The sequence below is a fragment of the Chrysochloris asiatica genome, unplaced genomic scaffold (genome assembly GCF_000296735.1).
Source record: "Chrysochloris asiatica unplaced genomic scaffold, ChrAsi1.0 scaffold00074, whole genome shotgun sequence".
Lineage (NCBI taxonomy): Eukaryota > Metazoa > Chordata > Mammalia > Afrosoricida > Chrysochloridae > Chrysochloris > Chrysochloris asiatica.
Window position 1 is genome coordinate 3242709 of NW_006408592.1, and position 20988 is coordinate 3263696.

The window sequence follows — 20988 nt, forward strand, 5'->3', positions numbered from 1 at the left end:
GGTCTTCCTCTTTTTCTCTGACCCTCCCCACTTTACCAAACATGATATGCTTCTCCAGCGACTGGTCCCACTTGCCAATGTGTTCGAAGTATGTGAGGCAAAGTTTGGCCATCTTAACCTCCAAGGAGCACATTGGCTGCACTTCTTCCAACATACATCTGTTAGTTCTTTTGGCAGCCAGTGGAACTTTCAATATTCTCCTCCAACACTATAACTCAAAAACATTGATTCTTCTAGGGTCTTCCTTATTCACTGTCCAACATTCACTTGCATATGAGGTTATTGAAAATACCATGGCTTGTGTCAGGTACACTTTAGTCCTCAAGTTGACGTCTTTGCTCTTCAACACTTTTAAAAAGGTCTTGTGCAGCAGATTTGCCTAAAGCAATACATCGTTTGATTTCTTGACTGCTGCTTCCATGAGTGTAGATAGTTGCTCCAAGAAGAATGAAATCCTTGACAACTTCAATATTTTCTCCGTTGATCAGAATGTTGTTTATTGGTCCAATGGTGAGGATTTTTGTCTTCTACACTGAGATGCAATCCATACTGAAGGTTATGGTCTTGGATTTTCATTAGTAAGTATTTTAAGTCCTCCTCACTTCCAGGAAGCAAAGTTGTATCATCTGCTAATCACAGGTTGTTAATGAGTTTTCCTCCAATCCTGATGCCACGTTTTTCTTCATATAACCCAGCTTCTTGGGTTATTTGCTCAGCATACAAGTTGAATAAGTATGGTGAAGAATACAGCCCTGTTGCACACCTTTCCTAACTTTAAACCATTCAGTGTTCCTATATTCTGTTTGAACAACTGCCTGTTGGTCCATGCACAGATTCCCTATGAGCACAATTAAGTATTCCAGAATACTCATACTTCTCAATGTTGTCCATAGCTTGTCATGATCCATACAATCGAAAGCCTTTGCATAGTCAAGAAAGCATAGGTAAACATCTTTCTGGTATTCTCTGCTTTTAGTGAGGATATCCCTCATTCCTTTTCCTCTTCTGAATCTGGTTTGAATCTCTGGAAGTTCTCTGTCAATGTACACTTGCAGCCATTTCTGTACTACCTTTTGTAAAACTTTACTTTCATGGGATAGCAAAGATATTGTCCGATGAGTTCCACATTCCATTGGGTCACCTCTCTTTGGAATGGGCACAAACACAGATCTCTTCCAATCAGGCTAAGTAGTTGTCTTCCAAATTTCTTGGCATAGATGAGTGAATGCCCCCAGTGCTGCCTTATTCTCTTGAAAGATTTCAATTTGTATTCCATCAGCTCCCGGTGCTTTGTTCTTTGTCAACTCCTTCAATTCACCTTGGACTTCTTCCTTCAGTATCATTGGCTCTTGATCATATGCTAACTCTTGAAACAGTTAAACATCAACCATTTCGTTTTGGTACAGTGACTCTGTGTATTCCACCTTCTTTTGATGCTTTCTGAATCATTCAATAATTTGCACAAAGAATCCTTCAGTAACGGAAGTCGAGGCTTGAATTTTTTTCTTCGGTTCCCCTAGCTTGAGAAGTGCTGAGCGTGTTTTTCCCTTTTGGTTTTGTGACTCCAGATCTTTGTACATTTCATTGTAATATTTGACTTTGTGTTCTTGAGCTCACCTTTGAAATTTTCTGTTTAGCTCTTGGACCTCCTCATTTCTTCCAATTTGTTTTAGCATATGTACACTTGAGAGCAAGTTTCAGTGTCTCTTCTGACATCCATTTTGATCTTCTCCTTCTTTCTTGTCTTCTTAATGACCTTTAGCTTTCTACCTCTCTGATGTTTCTGATGTCATCCAGCAACTCTTCCCATATTACCTAAATACTTTTCTCCAACACCATAATCAAAATGTGTCAATTCTTCTATGGTCTTCCTTATTCATTGTCTAAATTTCATATACATATGAGGCAATTGAAAATACCATGACTTGGGTCAGGCACACCTTAGTCTTTGCTCTTGAACACTTTCAAGAGGCCTATTGCAATATGCCATTTGACTTTTTGACTGCTGCTTGATTGTGGATCTAAGCAAAATGAAGTCTTTGACAACTTCAATCTTTTCTCTATTTATTGATCCAGTTTTGAGGATTTTGGTTTCCTTTATATTAAGTGCAATCCATATTGAAGGCTGTGGTCTTTGATATTCATCAATAAGTGTTCTAAGACCTCTTTGCTTCTAGCAAACAAGGTAGTATCATCTGTGTATCATAGGTTGTTAGTGATGTTTCTTTTAATCCTGATTTTCCTCCAAGCCATGCTTTTCATATACTCCAGCTTCTTGGATTATTTGCACAGCATATAGCTTAATATGTATGATGAAAGAATACAACCCTGGTGCATGACTCTCCTAATTTTAAAACATTCAGTATCCTCTTGCTCTGTGCTAACAACTGCCTCTTGGTCTATGTATAGGTTCTAATGAGTACAACTTTGTGTTCTGGAATACTCATTCTTCGCAATGTTATCCATAGCTAGTCATGCTTTTCATGATCCACATGGTCAAAAGTACAAGTAAATATCTTAATAAAGTACAAGTAAATATCTTCCTGGTATTCTCTGCTTTCAGCCAGATCCATTTGACATCAGCAATGATATCTCTATTTCCATGTCTCTTCTGAATCTGGCTTGAGTTTCTGGCAGTTCCAAGTTGATGTATTTCTGTAGCTGTTTTTGAATTACCTTCAGAAAAATGATACCTGTATATGATATTAGTGAATTGTTCAATTAATATATTGTTGTTGTTAGGTGCCATCGAGTAGGTACTGACCCATAGCAACCTTATGCACAGCAGAACAAAACACCACGCGATCCTGGGCCAACTTCACTACTGTTGCCATGCTTGAGTCCATCGATGCTGCCACTTGGCCAATCCATCTTGTTGGGGGTCTTCCTCTTTTTCTCTGACCCTCTACCTTACCAAACATGATATCCTTCTCCAGTGACTGGTCCCACCTGATAAATGCCTGAAGTATGAGAGACGAATTTCGCCATCTTGGCCTTCAAGGAGCACTGTGGCTGCACTTCTTCCAAAACGGATCTATTGGTTCTTTTGGCAGCCCATGGCACTTTCAATATTCTCATCCAACACCATAATTCAAAAGCATCAATTCTTCTATGGTCTTCCATATTCACTGTCCAGCTTTCACATGCATATGAGGTTATTGAAAATACCATGCCTTGGGTCAGGTGCACCTTAGTCCTCAAGCTGACATTTTTGCTCTTCAACACTTTAAAAAGGTCTTGTGCAGTAGAATTGCCTAATGCAATACTTCCTTTGATTTCTTGACTGATGCTTCCGTGAGTATTGATAGTTGATCCAAGAAGAATGAAGTCCTTGACAACTTCAATCTTTTCTCCATTGATAAGAATGTTTTATATTGGTGAGGTTTTTTGTTTTCTTTACATTGAGATGTAATCCATACCAAAGGCTGTGCTCTTTGATCTTCATCAGTAAATATTTTAAGTCCCTTTCACTTTCCGCAAGCAAGGTTGTATCATCTACATATCGCAGGTTGTTAATGAATCTTCCTCCAATCCTGATGCCATGTTTTTCTGCATAAAAACCAGCTTCTCGGAATATTTGCTCAGCATACAATTTGAATAAGTAAGGTGAAAGCATACAACCTTGTCGCACACCTTTTTAAATTTTAAATTATTCAGTGTTCCCATGTTCTGTTCGAACAACTGCTTCTTGGTCCAGGTACAGATTCCTCATGAGCACAATTAAATGTCCCGGAATACTCATACTTTGCAATGTTCTCCAGAGGTTGTCATGATTCACATAATCGACAGCCTTTGCGTAGTCAGTAAAGCACAGGTAAACATCTTTCTGGTATTCTCTGATTTCAGCCACGATCCATTGGAGATCAGCAATGATATCCCTCATTCCACGTCCTCTTCTGAATCTGGCTTGAACCTCTGGAAGTTCTCTGTCAATGTATGATTGTAGCCATTTCTGTATTACCTTTAGTAAAACTTTACTCGCTTGGGATACAAAGAGACTGTCCGATGATTTCCGCATTCTGTTGGGTCACCTCTCTTTGGAATGGGCACAAATACGGATCTCTTCCAATCTGCCGGCCAGATAGTTGTCTTCCAAATTTCTTGGCAGAGATGAGTTAGTGCCTCCTGTGCTGCCTCACTTTCTTGAAAGATTTCCATTTTTATTCCATCAATTCCTGGTGTGTTGTTCTTTGCCAGTTCCTTCAATGCACCTTGGACTTCCTCCTTCAGTATCATTGGCTCTTTATCATATGCTACCTCTTGAAATATATATACGTTGTTAAAATACATTAATAATGGTATTGGTTATGTGCCAGTTATGAGTCGGTTTCAAATCATAGAGACACTGTATAGGGTTTCTGAGGCTATAAATCTTTACAAAAGCAGAAAGCCACATCTTTTCCTGCCGAACTGCTGGTAGTTTCAAACTGCTGATCTTGAGATTAGCAGTCCGACTCATAACGATTACATTACCAGTGTTCCTTACATAAACAATAGTTAACCCAAAAATCAAACCCTCTTGCTAAGTCTATTCTAACTCTTATTGTTGTTGTTAAGTGCTGTCAAGTTGGTTCTGACTCATAGTAGCCCTTCATAGAATTGCTGAGGAGTGGCTGGTGGGGTTGAACTGCTGACCTATGATTCAAAATGATCTTTCAGTCCAGTGCTTATCCTACAGTACCACACCAGAACTCCAGTTAGGCTCAACTACCATTTATCAACTACCTGTGTGCCAAGCATTCTTTTTAAGAGATCACCATGGCTTATTTTTGTCACTTATTTTCCCTTTTTGTCAGCTCCTTTTCCACTAGACCAATTCATTTGTCATTTGTCTTGCTCTTTCAATAACTAGCTTTTTTACCTTAAATCTGTTTCATTAAAAAAAGATTAGATTTTTGTGAAGATGAATTCACATAAACTACGTTAAGTACTTACAACATCTAGTACACAATAAACTTTTAGTAAATATTCATCATTTCAAAAGCAACAACCACATTTGGAGTTCTGTGGTTTAATCCAATTATCTTTTTTCAAACTTTGCCTTCTCTAGGATATCTCATTTTTTGTCCTGGCTATGAATTTTAGATATTGATAAAGATAACAGTATATTGAAGAGAAGTGCTGGAAATTGAAGCCGGATTCAGGACAGGATGTGGAATGAAGGATACCACTGCTAATGTCAGTTTGATCTTGCCTGAAGGCAGAGAATACCAGAAAGATGTTTACTATGCAAGAATTTCAACTTTGTGGATCATAGCCAAATATGAATAGCATTGTAAAGAATGGGAATTCCAGAAATCTCAATTATGCTCATGAGAAACCTATACATAGACCAAAAGGCAGCCAATGGAAGAGAATGAGGGGACAATAAATGGTTTAAAATTAGGAAAGGATTGTATCCTTTCACTATATTTATTCAATCTGTATACCAAGCAAAAGGCTAAAGTGTTAAAGAACAAAGAGGTCGATTTGAGGACTAAGGTGCCTGACCCAAGCCATGGTATTTTCAATCACCTTATAGTCATGTGAAAGTTAGACAATGACTAAGGAAGGATCAACAACAACAATAAAGCACCAACATTTCTCAATTCTTCAGACTCATTTATTGAGTGGCCCACTTGACATTTCTCCTTGGTTGTCTCAAACCAAAGATATTCCGACCTAAATTATTGATCTAACTGTCCCTCTGCCTCTGCCCACGTGTATCCCTCTGCTCTTTCTTCAGTCTCCCTCATGTTAGTGACACCTCCATTTATACAGATGCTTATGTTAGACACTTCCTCTTTCCTATCCTTACCTACCTACATCTAATTATCTTGAAATGTTGCTGATTCCTTCTCTTGTTGTTGTTGTTGTTGTCAGGTGCCATTGAGTCAGAACCGACTCATAGAGACCCCATGCACAGCAGAATGAAAAAATGTCTGATCCTGGTCCAACCTCACTATCGCTGCCACACTTGAGTCCATCAATGATGCCACCTGGCCAATCCATCTTGTTAGGGGTCTTCCTCTTTTTCTCTGACCCTCCACCTTACCCAGCATGACATCCTTCTCCAGCGACTGTTTCCTCTCTTAGATCCATTCATTTCCCCTAATTTAACAGATTACTACAAATCAGCTTCATTTCTCTCTGAATCAGATGCTTCGCTTCCTATATTATCCCAGATAATATGTGGCAGCCCACAGTGATACTTTAAATTGTAAAGGTGATTATGTTACTTCCCTGTTTAAAACTCTCTTATGCCTTTTTAAATCCTCTCAAAATCTCCACCAAATTGACATTCCTTTTTTCCTTTTTGTGTTTTTTAGATGAGTGAAATAAAGCTAAGAGTCAAAGTGCCATGCTCTGTGTATTGCATTAGTGACATTGAATCAAATAGACTGATGGAACAGAAACCTGGAATATAAAATTCATCAACCAAGAAGGGCTTATTTCCATAAGTTTCTTCTCACTAGTGTCAAGAAAATTGTAATCAATTGCCACATCTCAAAGGAGGTTGGCTCTGTTTACATTTACAATGTATCTGCTATGATGACATTTTATACCCAAAGACTACTTAAATTCTTTAAAATTTTCCATAAGGATACACTTAATTTAGCAAGATAATATTAATTAGAAGTAATGAAGAAATACTAAGTAAAGGGAAAAGATAATTGGGGATCATGCCATGAAGTTGAGAGATGGTGGTACTTTTTTTTATAGTACTAAGTAGATTCCAAGCACTATGGTGGTGGTGGTGGTGGTGGTGTGCCGAGGAGTCAGTTCCAACTCATAGTGACCCTGCATAGGATTTCTGAGGCTGTAAATCTTTACAGGAGCAGAAAGTCTCATCTTTCTCCCTCCGATTGGCTGGTAGTTCTAATTGCTGACCTTGAGGTTAGCAGCCCAACTCGTAACCAGAGCTCCTTTCCGTACACTATAGATGAGTACATAATCCTTTCAACATGTTTGTATGTGAAGGTAATGATACAATACGAATTAATGAATGAGTACTAAGTAAATTAATATATGTAATGGATTTAGAAGAGTCTGGTACTAAAGCTTCTGTTTTCTGAGAGGCAAGTTTCTAAACAGGTATCAGTTATACGATTCACAGTGTCCATAACACAATAAGGCTCTAGAAATTCACAAGACAGACAATAGCTGTGTCACTTGTAGAATAAACCTTATAATTAGAAGTAGCCATCATTAGTACTTACATTATGAGATTTGCCTTCTGAGAAGACGTCACTTTCTAGTCACCTTCTGAAATGTTCTTTTGGAAACAACAGTTTTTTGCAGAATTATGTCATGAATAGATATCCTAGTTTAAACCACATGAAGTCAGATGTGACTTGTACTTCCAGTCTTGCATTGAGCATACTATGATATTGCATTGTGCATTGGGCAATCAAGTAGGTAGTTGTGTTGTGTTTGAGTCATGTACATTTATATTGCTTCACTATATTTTGAATTGAGTATCATAAGAAGTGGTTTAAAAGTATAATTAACATTTGCCTCTCTGAGAGAATTCAGCTGTTCTTTTTATCCTTGGGAGGTTTCAAATGGAAATTTCCATCTAGTTTTGTTGAGGATTGATCTACCATAGGGTTAGACTTTTTTTTTTTTTTTTTCAAGTGAAATTACTGGGGAGCTGTCTCAGAAACTTCAAATTGAATGATATTGCAGAATAAAAAAGCTATAGAGTCACAGAGCATATTTTGAATTTGGGATTTATAGCAAGATTTCACAAGGAACCTTGGTGTGAAAATAGTAAAAAGGCCATATCTGACCTTCTCAGGTTTTACAAGGGGGAGGTAGAGTCAAAGTCAAAATCAGCCCAAGGCTGATTCGTATGAAGGTCAGTCATGCCTTCTCCCAATGGGGAATTTAGAAGTTGCCTATCAAAAATGGGACAGATAAAGTCATTAAGTGATTGACCTATAAACTTTCCTGAGAGTGCTTAGTCTCACAATGACAGAGACAAAGGAGAAGTCCTATTAAATAGTTTCCAGTTTTCCAGAAAGGTCTGGGGAACAGAGGATGAGAAGATGCTGATAGGATTTTACAATTCAGTCATTAATTGGTAACAGGATTAATTGTATAATTGTAATTGTAGTAGATGTAACTGAAAGTGTTGTTGTTATTCTTTCATGTATAAAAGACAATGGCTAGAGAGAAACCGTGATGCCTGAGATGGAGGCAGAGATGATGATGTTGAGCGATGGAGCAGCTGGGGGCTTTAGATCCAGAGAGGGAGAGCAACTATGTGCTGAAAACTGGGGTGGGGGTGGGGGTGGGTACAGTGTAGGGGGCAGACTTGCAGGATATACCCTTTGGTTGGTTGATGATGCTTGGAGGGGATTGTAACCATGACAATGATACAATGTATGATAGAATAAATGTAAAACTAATGTTCTCCCATGTAAACTATCATATAAAACACTAAAAAAAAAAAAAAAAAGTTAATTACAAGACAGGAGTGATAAACACAGGGTATGTGTAAGAGGCCGATTAGGATTATTAAGCGAATGATTATCTCTCATGGTAAAGGTAGAGAGTTATGCATTCCAGCCCCATCCCCTGACCATTGAGTAGTGGAGTTCCCACATTTTATTTAAAAAAGTAAATAAATAAAAGACAATGGCTAGAAAAACTAAAGGGTGGCCTTGACATGGCTTTTCTATCTAAAATCTTCTTACTTCCCACCAAATCATTTGGTGGGGGTTGTTAGGTGCCATCCAGTTGGGTTCCAAGTCACAGTGAGCCTGTGCACAACAGAACAGAACACTGCCCATGCTGCACTATCCTCACAATTGTTATGTTTGCATCTATTGCTGCTGCCATTGTACCATTCCTTCTCATTGGCATGGGGGTTTCCTCTTTTTCACTGAACTTTCACTTTACCAAGCATGATGTCCTTCATCAGGGGCTGGTCCCTTTTGATAATGTGTTCAAAGTATGGGCAGCAAAGGCTTGGTATCCTGGCTTCTATGGAATATTCTGGCTGTACTTCTACCAACACACATTTGTTTGTTCTTCTGGAAGTTCGTGGTATTTTAATATTCCTCTATAACAACATAATTCAAATAATTGATTCTGCTATGGTTTTCCTTAATCATTGTCAAACTTTCACACATGAGGTGACTAAATATACCATGCCTTGGGTCAGGCACATCTTAATCCTCAAACTAAAATCTTTGCTCTTGAACACTTTTAAGAGGTCTTGTGCACACCTTTGCCTAATGCATTGTGCCATTTGATTTCTTTACTGCTGCTCCATGAGTGTTGATTGTAGATATATGCAAAATGATGTCTTTGATAACTTCAGTCTTTTCTCCACTTATCATGGTGCTTTTTACTGGTCAGTTGTAAGCATTTTAATTTTCATTACATTGAGGTGCAGTCCATACTGAAGGATGTAATCTTTGATCTTCAGTAGTAAGAATTATAAGTCCTCTTCACTTTCAGCAAGCAAAGTTTTATCATCTGCATATCACAGGTTGTTGATGAGTCTTCCTCCAATCCTGATGTCATGTTCTTCGTATAATCCAGTTTCTTGGATTGTTTGCTCAGCATACAGATTAATATAGTGAAAGGATTTTCACTATATTTCAATAAATATAATGAAAGGATACAACCCTAGAGTATACTTTTCCAGATTTTAAACTGTTCAGTATCCTCCCATTCTGTTCCACTAACTGCCTCTTGATCAATGTTCAGGTTCCTCATGAGCACATCCAAGTGTTCTGGTAAACCAGTTGTTCACAATGCTTTCCAAAATTTGTCATGATCCACACAATCAGACCTTTTGTGTAGTCAATAAATCACAGGTAAATATCTTTCTGGAATTCTCTGCTTTCAGCCAACATATATTTGACATCTGTAATCCCTTGTTCCTAGCTTTCTTCTGAATCTGGCTTGAATTTCTGGCAGCTCCTTGTCAATGTACTATTGCAGTATCTTTAGCGTAGTGGTTATGAATCGGGCTGCGAACCTTAAGGTCAGCAGTTTGAAACTACCAGCTGTTCCATGGGAGAAAGATGAGGCTTTCTGCTGCCATAAAGATTTATGGAGTCCTGATGTGCCATTATGGGATAATGCATCAGAATGCAACGTTGTTTGAACTGCAAGGTTGGTGGTTCAAGCTCACCAGCTGCTCCTTTGAAACCCTATACAGGGTTGCTATGGGTCAGAATTGACTCCACGGTACTTAACAACAACAATAACAAAGTTTTACAGCCTCTGAAACCCTGTACAGGGTTTCTATGAGTTGGAACTGACTCCACGGCACATAACAACAACAACAAAAGATATCCCTTGTTCCAAGCTCTCTTCTGAATCTGGCTTGCATTTCTGGTGGCTCCTTTTCAATGTACTGTTGCAGTATCTTTAGCAAAATTTTACTTGCATGTGATATTAATGATAATTTCTGTATTCCATTGGATCTCCTCTTTTTGGCACGAGCACAAATATGAATCTTTTCCAATCAGTTGGCCTGGAAGCTACCTTTCAAGTTTCTTGGCCTCCAGTGCTGTGCAGTTTGTTGAAGTATTTCAATTTGTATTCCAAAAATTCCCAGAACCTTGTTTACTGCCAGTGCCTTCAGTGCACCTTGCTCTTCTTCCTTCTGAGCCATCGGTTCTTGATCATATGCTACCTCTTGAAATGGCTTAATATTTCTTTTTGGTACAATAACTGTATATTACTTCCACAATATTTTGCCCATCAAATATTTAAGTAATGCAAATTGAGGCTTGAATATTTTCTTCAGTTCTTTCAGCTTGAGAAATGTTGAGTGTGCTCTTTCCTTTTGGTTTTCTAACTTGAGGCATTTGTACATTTCATTATATTTGACTTCTTGAGCTGCACTTTGAAATTTTCTACTCAGGTCCTTTACTTCCTCATTTCTTCCATTCACTTTAGCTTCTCTGCACTTGAGAGGAAGTTTCAGAGCTGTTTCTGACATCTGTTTTTTCCTCACCTTTTTTTTTTTTTTTCGTCTTTTCTATCTTTTTAATGACCTTTTGCTTTCATTCTATAACAAGTTCTTTAAGTCATCCCAAACTTTCCTAGTCTTTGTTCATTAGTGTCTAATGCATCAAACCTGTTCTTGAGATGGTTTCTAAATTCAGAGGGGTTTTTTCCAGGTCAAATTTTGACTTTTATTGACTTTTTAAAATTTCTTCTGCCTCAGCCTTAACTTGCATTTGAGCAATTTGTTATTTGTTTCACAGTCTGCCCTGGCTTTATTTTTGCTGATTATATTGAGATTATCCACCATCTCTTATGACAGTTGTAGTCAATTTGATTTCTGTATATTCTATCTAGTGTGATCCTTTTGCATAACAGTGTTTTATGTTGTTTAAAATAGGTATTTGCAGTGAATTAGTACTTGCTTTGCAAAGTTCCATTATGCTATCTGCTACATCATTTCCCTCACCATATTTTCCAACTATGAATCCTTCCTCTTTGTGTTCAACTTTTGCATTCCAATCCTCAGTAATTATCAATGCATCTTGATTACAGTGCATATTTGATCAACTTTAGACGGAAGAAATTGGTAGAATTCCTCAGTTTAATCATTACTAGCCTTAGTGGTTGGGGTATAAATTTGAATAACTGGTTTTCTTTGTAAATGTGTATCCTATCACAGAAAGTGTTGTTTAAACATAGATCATGAAATGTTCTTTTTGATGAAGAAAACAATGCCATTCATCTTAAATTTGTCATTCCTGGCATAAGAAACCAATATAATTGTCATATTCAAAATGGCCAAGGCCAGTACATTTCAGCCTAGGATATCAATCTTTATATGTTCCATTTAATTTTTGATATTTCCAATTTTTCTAGATTCATACTTTGTACATTCCATGTTCTGATTATTAATGGATGTTTGCAGCTCTTTCTCCTCATTTTGAGTTGTGTGCCATCAGCAAATGAAGGTACCGTAAGGTTTACCCATTAGTGCCATCACAGTCAACTTCGCTTTGAGGAGGTAGCTCTTCCCACCACATTTTGAGTGCCTTCCAACTGCGGGAGTCCTCTTCCAGCATTATATCTGACAATGGTCTGCTGCTATTCATAATGTTTTCATCTTCTTACACTATATATGACAATGCTCTGTTACAATTTATAAGATTTTCAGTGACTAACCATTCAGAAGTAGTCCATCTCTCCTTGTTCCTAGTCTGTCTTAGTCTGCAAGCTCTACTGAAACCTTTTCAGAGTGCTGTGTGAGGGATGGTTGGTGTCAAAGAGGGAAAAGGCAGTTAAAGGGTAGAGACACGTTTGACATCTGCCTCCTAGAAACTGGTCTTGAGCTGATTTTGAATTTGATTCTCCTTCTCCCTTGTGAGGCCATAGGAAGTCAGACATGCCTTCCTTTCAGTTTTTGCACCTGTTCTGACATTAACCATCCCTCACACAGCACTCTCTGCTTCACAACTGGGTTTTATTTTCTATTTCAGTAGTCACATAGAACTTAAAGACATTACTCAGGATTGTGGGGTATACCAAGGAAGTGAACAGTGTACAATTCAGGAGCAGAAACAATACAGGAGGCAGCAATACTTCAGTCAGGAGCACCTCTTCTCTCCCCTACCAAAGGCATACCTCCCTATTGTTTCCAGCCTCTCAGACATGTGACTCCTCAGCCTCTATGCTCATCAGTCAAGTGTTATAAAGCTCCTTTAGTCATCTGTAAATGCCCAAAGAGCATAGTAAGCTTCCTGCTCATAAATACTCAGCTTTCCTTGGTCCATGTGCTGGCAAGTCTGCAATACTCTGTCTTTCCATGTCACTGCCTTTTGCTACTGCCTCTTCTGTCACCACTTTTCCAGGTAGAGATCTCATACTCCTCTCATAACTCTTCTTTCTCCATGATCCTTGGATCATCTGTTCCTGCTTCTGCTGAGAGGGCTCTTAGTAAACCTACAGGGAAGGCAAAACTAACCAATGTCAATGCCAAAACTAACCAATGCAATGGAGTCTGGTACACATTATTTGCATGATTCTCCCCAATCATACATAGTCCTTGTGTGGCATTGTGGGCTAATATGCTAGACTGCATGGTCAGTTTGAACCACAGCATTGGTGGTTCATACTCACCAACCATACCTCTGAAACCCTATGGGTCAGAACTGACTTGATGGCATTTAACAACAACAACAAACCCAATCATTTGGTGGGAATTTAGAATTCCATGTATAGAAAAGCCATATGAAGAAAATTCATAGTACCACACATTGTTCAGTTGATTTTCCACTTTCCCACTCCATTCCCCAGATGTTTTTGCTGTCCTCCAAGGGAATTCACAAAGGCATGGCTCTTGTTCTTTGTACTAATAAGTACTGCCAAGGTTAATTAGACAGAATCTATGAAAAATTATTCATTAACAAATTTATTAATTTGTTCAGCCAACATTCATTGAGGGCTTACCATGTTCCAGGAATTATGTTAAATGTTGAAGATACAAAATCATTTAAGAGGTGACACATACCTTCAAGCGTAGTGGTTACGAATCAGGCTGCGAACTACAAGATCAGTAGTTGGAAACTACCAGCTGTTCTGTGGGAGAAAGATTTACAGCCTAGGGTACCCTGTACAGGGTCACTATGAGTCAGAACCGACTCCACGGCACATAACCAACCAACCAACCAACTCCATTCCCCAGATGTTTTCACCATCTTCCAAAGGCATTCACAAAGGCATGGCTCTTGTTCTTTGTACTAATAAGTACTGCCAAGGTTAATTAGACAGAATCTATGAAAAATTACTCATTAACAAATTAATCAATTCATTAATTTGTTCAGCCAATATTTATTGAGGGTTTACCATGTTCCAGGAATTATGTTAAGTGTTGAAGATACAAAATCATGTAAGAGATGACACATACCCTCAAAGAGCTCATTGATAAAATTAAATTGATAAATTTGCTTTGAAGAACCATATAGTACTTTCTTCCATTTTCCAACTTTATTTAACATATTTTTCTTGTGATAATTTAACATCATCATCATCATGGTTTACATGAATTTTATCTGCACTGTGCTAAGGAGCACTGGTGGTGCAGTGGTCAAATGCTAGGCTGCTAATTGCAAGGTTGGCACTTTGACCCCACCAGGTGCTCCACAAAAGAAGGTGAGGGAGGATTCTTTTGTAAAGGTGACAGTCTTAGAAATCCTATGAGGGTAGTTCTACTCTGCAACAGGATTTCTGTGGGTCCACATCAACTCAACTGCAATGAGTTTGAGTTTGTTTTCTTGTTTTGTTTTAGTGTTGTAGCCATCATGCTTTGTTGTTGTTGTTATGTGCCATCGAGTCGGTTCTGACCCATAGCGACCCTGTATAGGGTTTCTGAGGGTGTAAATCTTTACGGGAGTAGAAAGCCTCATCTTTCTCCCGCGGAGCAGCTGTTAGAGGTCTGTAATATGCATTACCTCATTTTACCCTTCTAATTAATTCATTGGAAATCCTGGTGTGGTACTGTAGGGTAAGCTCTGGTCTGCTAATCACAAATTTGGGAGTTCAAACTTATCAGCCACTCCTTGGAAACCATGTATAGGATCATGATGAGTAGGAATTGACTCAATGGCACTTAACAACAGAAACATAATAAGTTCATTATATTTGTGCAGTTGTTGTTAAGTGCTGTAGAGCTGTTTCCAACGTAGAGCAAACCTATACGGGGTTTCTGAGGCTTTAAATATTTGTGTGAGCAGAAAGCCTCCCTCATCTATTTCCCAAGGAGTGGCTGGTGGGCTCAAACTTACATTATAGTTTGCAATATAGTGCTTATTCTATGGAATCACCACACTCCCTATGTGCTGTTAGTATCTCCATTATAGATAAGGAAACTAAGACTCAGAAAAATTAAGCTAATTGCCTAGTTTTATATACACTAGTGATTAATAGGAGATGGCTTAAAACCAGTAATTTTGTGTATAATAACTATGCTATATGCCTAACATTTGGTTATAATTAGTACAGAACTATTTTATCATTTGACTTGTGTGGATCAATTACCTAAACTGAATATAAGACATTGTAGGTAAATTGGAAGAATCATGGAAGTAAGAAGTTTCAATTTTCAAGTTTCAGTCATTCCCCAAGTATTCTAGCATTCACTGACCAAAGCAAAATGCTATTTTGTTGTAGTTGTTTGAATCCTTGGAAAGGTGTGATATGTTCAACCAAAGGACACATTAGACACTGCTTTGGGTTTCTAGCCATATGACAAGAGTATAATATAATTGAACATTGTCCAAGCAGATTCCATAGCTTTCTTCCAACCAGGAGTTTACTGGACAATAGTGGTCATTTTTAGAAACTACAAAAGTCCCTATATGATACCAGCGGTTATACACTTGACTGCTAATTGAAACGTTGATGGTTTGAACCCACCTGGAAGAATGTTGGAAGAAAGGCCCAGTGATAAAGGTTACAGCCTTGAGAACCATATGGAATACAGTTCTATGTTGTACTTACAATCAAGTCAATTGTTATAGCTGGGTTTTGTTTTGTTTTAATAAAAATTATTAACAATTATCTTGCTGACAGTTTTCTTTAAAATGTAATGTTATTCATTAGATCATTCCTCTACTGGTACAGTAAGTCCCTAGGTTACAAACTTCAGACTTAAAGATAACTTGTATTTGCCCTTTTGTTGTTGTTGTTGTTGTTAAGTGCCGTTGAGTCAGTTCTGACCCATAGCGACCCTGTACAGGGTTTCCGAGGGTGTAAATCTTTATGGGAGTAGAAAGCCTCATCTTTCTCCCGCGGAGCGGCTGGTAGTTTCGAACCGCTGACCTTAAGGTTCACAGCGTCAATTTGGTACCGACTCACTGTGCACAACAGAATGAAACATTGCCCTGTCCTGGGCCACCCTCACAATCATTGCTATGATTAAGCCCATTGATGCTGCCATTGCCACCTCATTGAGGGTTTTCCTATTTTTCTCTGACCCTCCACTTTACCAAACATGATGTCCTTCTCCATTGCCTGGTCCCTCCTGACATTATGTCCAAAGTATGAAAGACAAAGTCTGGCCATCCAGGCTTACAAGGAGCACTCTGGCTGTACTTCTCTCAACACAGATCTGTTTGTTCTTTTGGCAGCCTATGGTACTTTCAGTATTCTCCTCCAACACCATAACTCAAATGCATTGCCCTTTGTTGTTAAGTGCTGTTGAGTCAGTTCTGACCCATAGTGATCCTGTATAAGGTTTCCAAGGCTGTAAATCTTTACAGGAGCAGAAAGCCTCATCTTTCTCCCACAGAACAGCTGGTAGTTTCGAACTGCTGACCTTGAGGTTAGCAGCCCATAACCACTACACATTGCCCTTTAGTGTTATGTAAATTTGCCTTCTCTTTGAAACATTGAACCAGGACTTCAAACTAGTTCATTCTGGTTCAACCCCCTGCTAAGAATTTGAAAGTCTACTTGATATACTGAATCAGAATCTACATTTTAATAAGATTTTTAAGAATCAAAGGAATATCAGGATATCCTTGTAGGATTAACATCAGATTGCTATCCCCAAAGTCTATGGTTCAAATGCACCTGCTGCTCCTCAGAAACCCTGTCTCTCTCTGTTATGTGCCATGGAGTTGGTTCTGACTCATAGTGATCTTGTACAGAGTTTCCGAGGTTATAAATCTTTCTCCTGTGGAGCAGCTGGTAGTTTTGAACTGTTGACTTTGAGGTTCGCAGCCCGATTCGTAACCACTACGCTACCAGAGCTCCTTCAGAAACCCTATACAGGGTCAATATGAGTCAGAACCGACTCAAGGGCCCTTAACCTTTTAACCTCTTCATGACCCTTTTGTGCCTATCTGCAATTTCTATTTCTGGGGTTTAGTGTGAGCATGACATCCCATCTTTAGTGCATGCAGCCTTATGGCACTTAATGATAACAAGAACAAGTCCTATATAACTGTATGAATCTGAAGAAACAGGCCTCAGCACCAGATACCTGTCAGAGATGTATGCATTTCAATAATTGTATCAAAATCCATATCATCGCAAAAAACTTGTTTATTCAAAATGCTTTTCATTCAAGAAAATGCAGATTTTCAACAAAAACTTCAAAGCACAATATATTTTGCATTTAAAAGGCTTAAATCATTGAAAAGACTTAATTTTCACCCCCCCCCCCCATTCAAGTAAGGCTAAATACGACTTACCTACAAATTTGAATTAAAGATACACTTTACACTTAGGAGCAACTTAGGAACTGTCTCATTCATAACCCAGTGACTGCCCATTACTAGAAAAATTGAATTGAATTAAAACAACACTTAATAGTAATATTGTTCTTAAGCAGTAATTTGTGGATTTCTGTATGTGTGTGTGGGGTGGGGAGGGGTAAGGCATGTAATAGTTTTGGAATGATGCATGTAAGCAGAAGCAAATATGGAGAAAACCTCAATTGGACATGAGTCTTGGTTTTTCTTTCTACTTACATATCTTAGTATTTCAGTTGCTGCATCTGTAAATTGAATATGGTAGTATCTTTCTTGCAAGGCTGTCATGAGACTTAAATGAAATAACCTGAGTGAACATGTGTACACATTTCAGAGACAAATAGCTTGCAGCTACTGGCAGTGTCTATGTGGTACAAACAATCAAAGTGCTTAGCTGCTAACCCAAAGGTTCATGGTTGGAGTCCATCTCTACTATGAAAAAAATTGAGATTTAATCATTTCATATAATTTATCTTCAGGACCTTCAAAAACGCAAGACGAGCATTTCTATAGCTCTTTGACTGATGTGTGTGTGTGCAAAGGAATTGTTACTTTCCCTAAGATGTGTCTGATAGCTAGCCTGGTTTTCCAGACTGTTACAAGTAGACAACTGACTCAGGAGATCTGTAATCTTTATACCTCATGAGTATTCCTGTCCTTGAATTTACTTCTTCATTATTCATATGCAGACATAAACAGAAAATATCTGCATGCAGGTAAGAGGCCCTTGATTCCTCACTGCAAGTTTAAATCAGAGCCTAGATTTGTTGTTTCATGTAAATTGATTGTAAACATTTGCCGTCTGAGAAATCTGGTTTATTAAACTAGTTAATCCAATATGCTAATACCCAGATGTGACCAATATTAATTATTATTTGTTATTTTTAATCTATTTTGTGTTCAAGCAGAGATTGATAGCCTATACTAATGAACAAGGTGAACATATCTTTACTTATTTTAGACATTTCCTCCCCCACTCCTAAAGTTAGGCTAATCTTAAGATTCTCATAATTTTAAATTGGGTTAAAGCTATTTTCTCAAATTGCTTTTGTCAGGAATGAGTGAGTCTCTTCAAATAAGTTCCAAAAAATAACACATTTTAATTTTAACTGTACAGTTAAATTTCTAAGATAACACACAGGTTATTTTCCTTGCATGAGTTGCTCAAACAATATTTGTAATAGTACCTTAATAACAATTTTGTGCTGTCAGTAGACTTTCCTGAGGTCACATTCATGTAGATGAGTTATGTCTGAAATATTGACAAACTCTGACGGGGTCCACTGCATTAAATTTCAGTCAGTTACCAGATGTATTGTTGGCTAAAAATACTATTTAACTTGTTTAAGACACATAGCTCATGGAAAGGGAGTCAGCATTATTAAGCTCTGCTGTAGGATAAGCACTGAACCACAGGGTCAGTTTGAAGCACTAAGTTAGCAGTTCAAATTTACCAGTCACTCTTCAGAAACCCTATACGAGGTTGCTATGAGTCAGAACCAACTCGATGGCACTTAACAACATAACTACATAGGTCAGGCACATTATACAAATATATGACACATGCAACCCTTTAGGTAGATAACATAACCCCTGATTTTCAGAGGAAACTGAGGTTCAGAGAGGTTCTGCTAGTGGTAAACTAAATCTAGGTCTAGCTACAAAGCCTGTTCACATTCCACCCCAGCAAAATCCTGGAGAAGTAATATTTTGAGATGTATAATTGGTTATCCAGTGAACATAGGGTTGCAAAGATTAGGAAGTAGTTGGTAGCATGTGTTTACATGCTAAAGCTATTAATCAGGTGAGCTTTATTGTTGTTAAGTGCCATCGAGCTGGTTCTGACTCATACTGACCCAAGGAGCAGCTAGTGGGTTTAAACTGCTGACCATGTGGTTTGACCTCTAGTGCTCATCCTACAGTGCCACATCAAGAGTCCAATCAGGTGAACTACGTGATGGTAATGCAAATCTTTCCTCTTCGTTATAAAGGGCTGCTATCAGTTTCCAGAGTTGCTGGCAGATGTGCATCATTTATTCACTTATTTAAAAACGTCTTAAATGTTTACACAGGCCAAGTACTTGTCTGTGTCCCAGGGATACCTTAGTGAACAAGCAGCAAAAGAAATCTTGTGGAGCTTACATTACTGCAATCCTCCTCTCCTGCCCTGTCACAAATAAGTAGCTTGTGGTTGATCAGCATTCCCTCCTTCCCAGAAAATGAGGTAGCTGAGTACATCCTTTCACAAGATGCTGATCCCTGTACTAGACAATCAGAACAGAAAATGAGGCCAAAATAGAACTTCTGTTTTAGATAAGCCATGTAAAGACCAAAGAATGCTACTTCAACAAATTCTTAGAGAAGAAAGATATTGTACTGTACACAGAATAGGCAAAGCGTACTCTTTAGATAAATGAATTAATGAATAATAAATGGCAGAAAAATATTTATAGAACTAGATTTATGTAATGAAGCTGTACTTTGTTTCTAAAGTTGTTATAGGAATTCTAATATGTTATTACTGGAATTTGTTTTTCTCCATGTATGTCATAATAAAGAATAATATTGAAATGCCTTATTTCTCTATGTTGAAACCTTTCACTCAATGAAATGTTGACAAGATATATTTATAATATTTATATTATATATATATTGATTTTTCACTGTGCTAGATACTTTGCTAGTACTTTTATTATATTATTGTAATTTATTCATTCAGCAGTTGTATCCTAAGTCAAGAGTCCTGGTGTGGTACTGTACGATAAGCAGCCAACCACAAGGTCAGCAGTTCAAATTCACCAGCTTTTCCTCGAAAACCCTATATAGGGTTGTTAGGAGTCGGAACCGACTCAATGCACGTAACAACAACACACTAAGACTGTATGTCAGGCATAGTATGTTCTTGTTGTTTTGTGACATTGAGTCAGTTCCAATTCATAGCCACCCTCTATAGGGTTTCTGAGGAGTGGCTTCTAGGTTGAACCAGCAACCTTGTTGTCAACAGTCTGGAGCTTATTCTATTGCCCCACACTAGGCATAGACTAGTGCTACAGATGGAGTCCTGGTGTGGTGCTGTAGCATAAACACTTGACCACAAGTTGGTGGTTCAAATTTACCAGATGATCCTTAAAAACCCTATACAGGGTTGATATGAGTTAGAACTAACTCAATGCCACTAAACAACAACAACAGTGCTAGGGATATGGCAATAAACATAAAAATGAAATCCCTAGAACTTACTGAAAAAAATATTACATCAGTAAAATCTAGAGCATGAGTGTTAAAGAGGAAGATAAAGTCAGAAGGACGATTGAGGAGTACTTAGGTTATAATTTTACGTGTGCTAATCTAGGATTTCTAGAGTCCTGGTGGGGAATTATTGGATAAGTACTCCACCACAAGGCCAATTTGAACCAAAAGGTCAGTGGGTCAAAGCCACCAGTCGCTCTTCAGAAACCCTATACAGGGTCACTACAAGTCAGAACTGACTCAATGGCACTTAATAACAACAGCAATCTATGAGTTCTGGTGTGGTGCTGCAGGATAATGTGCTGGATCACAAGGTTAGTGGTTCAAACCCACCAGCCGCTCCTTGGAAACTCTATACAGGGTTGTTGCAGCTAGGAGCCAACTTGATGGCACACAACAACAATCTAGAAATGCCTCACTTAGAAAGTAATATGATATATGAAGAAAGACTTCAAGAAGAGAAGTCACTATCATGACGAACACCTTTCTAGGCAGAGGGGCAGAATTTCTAGGT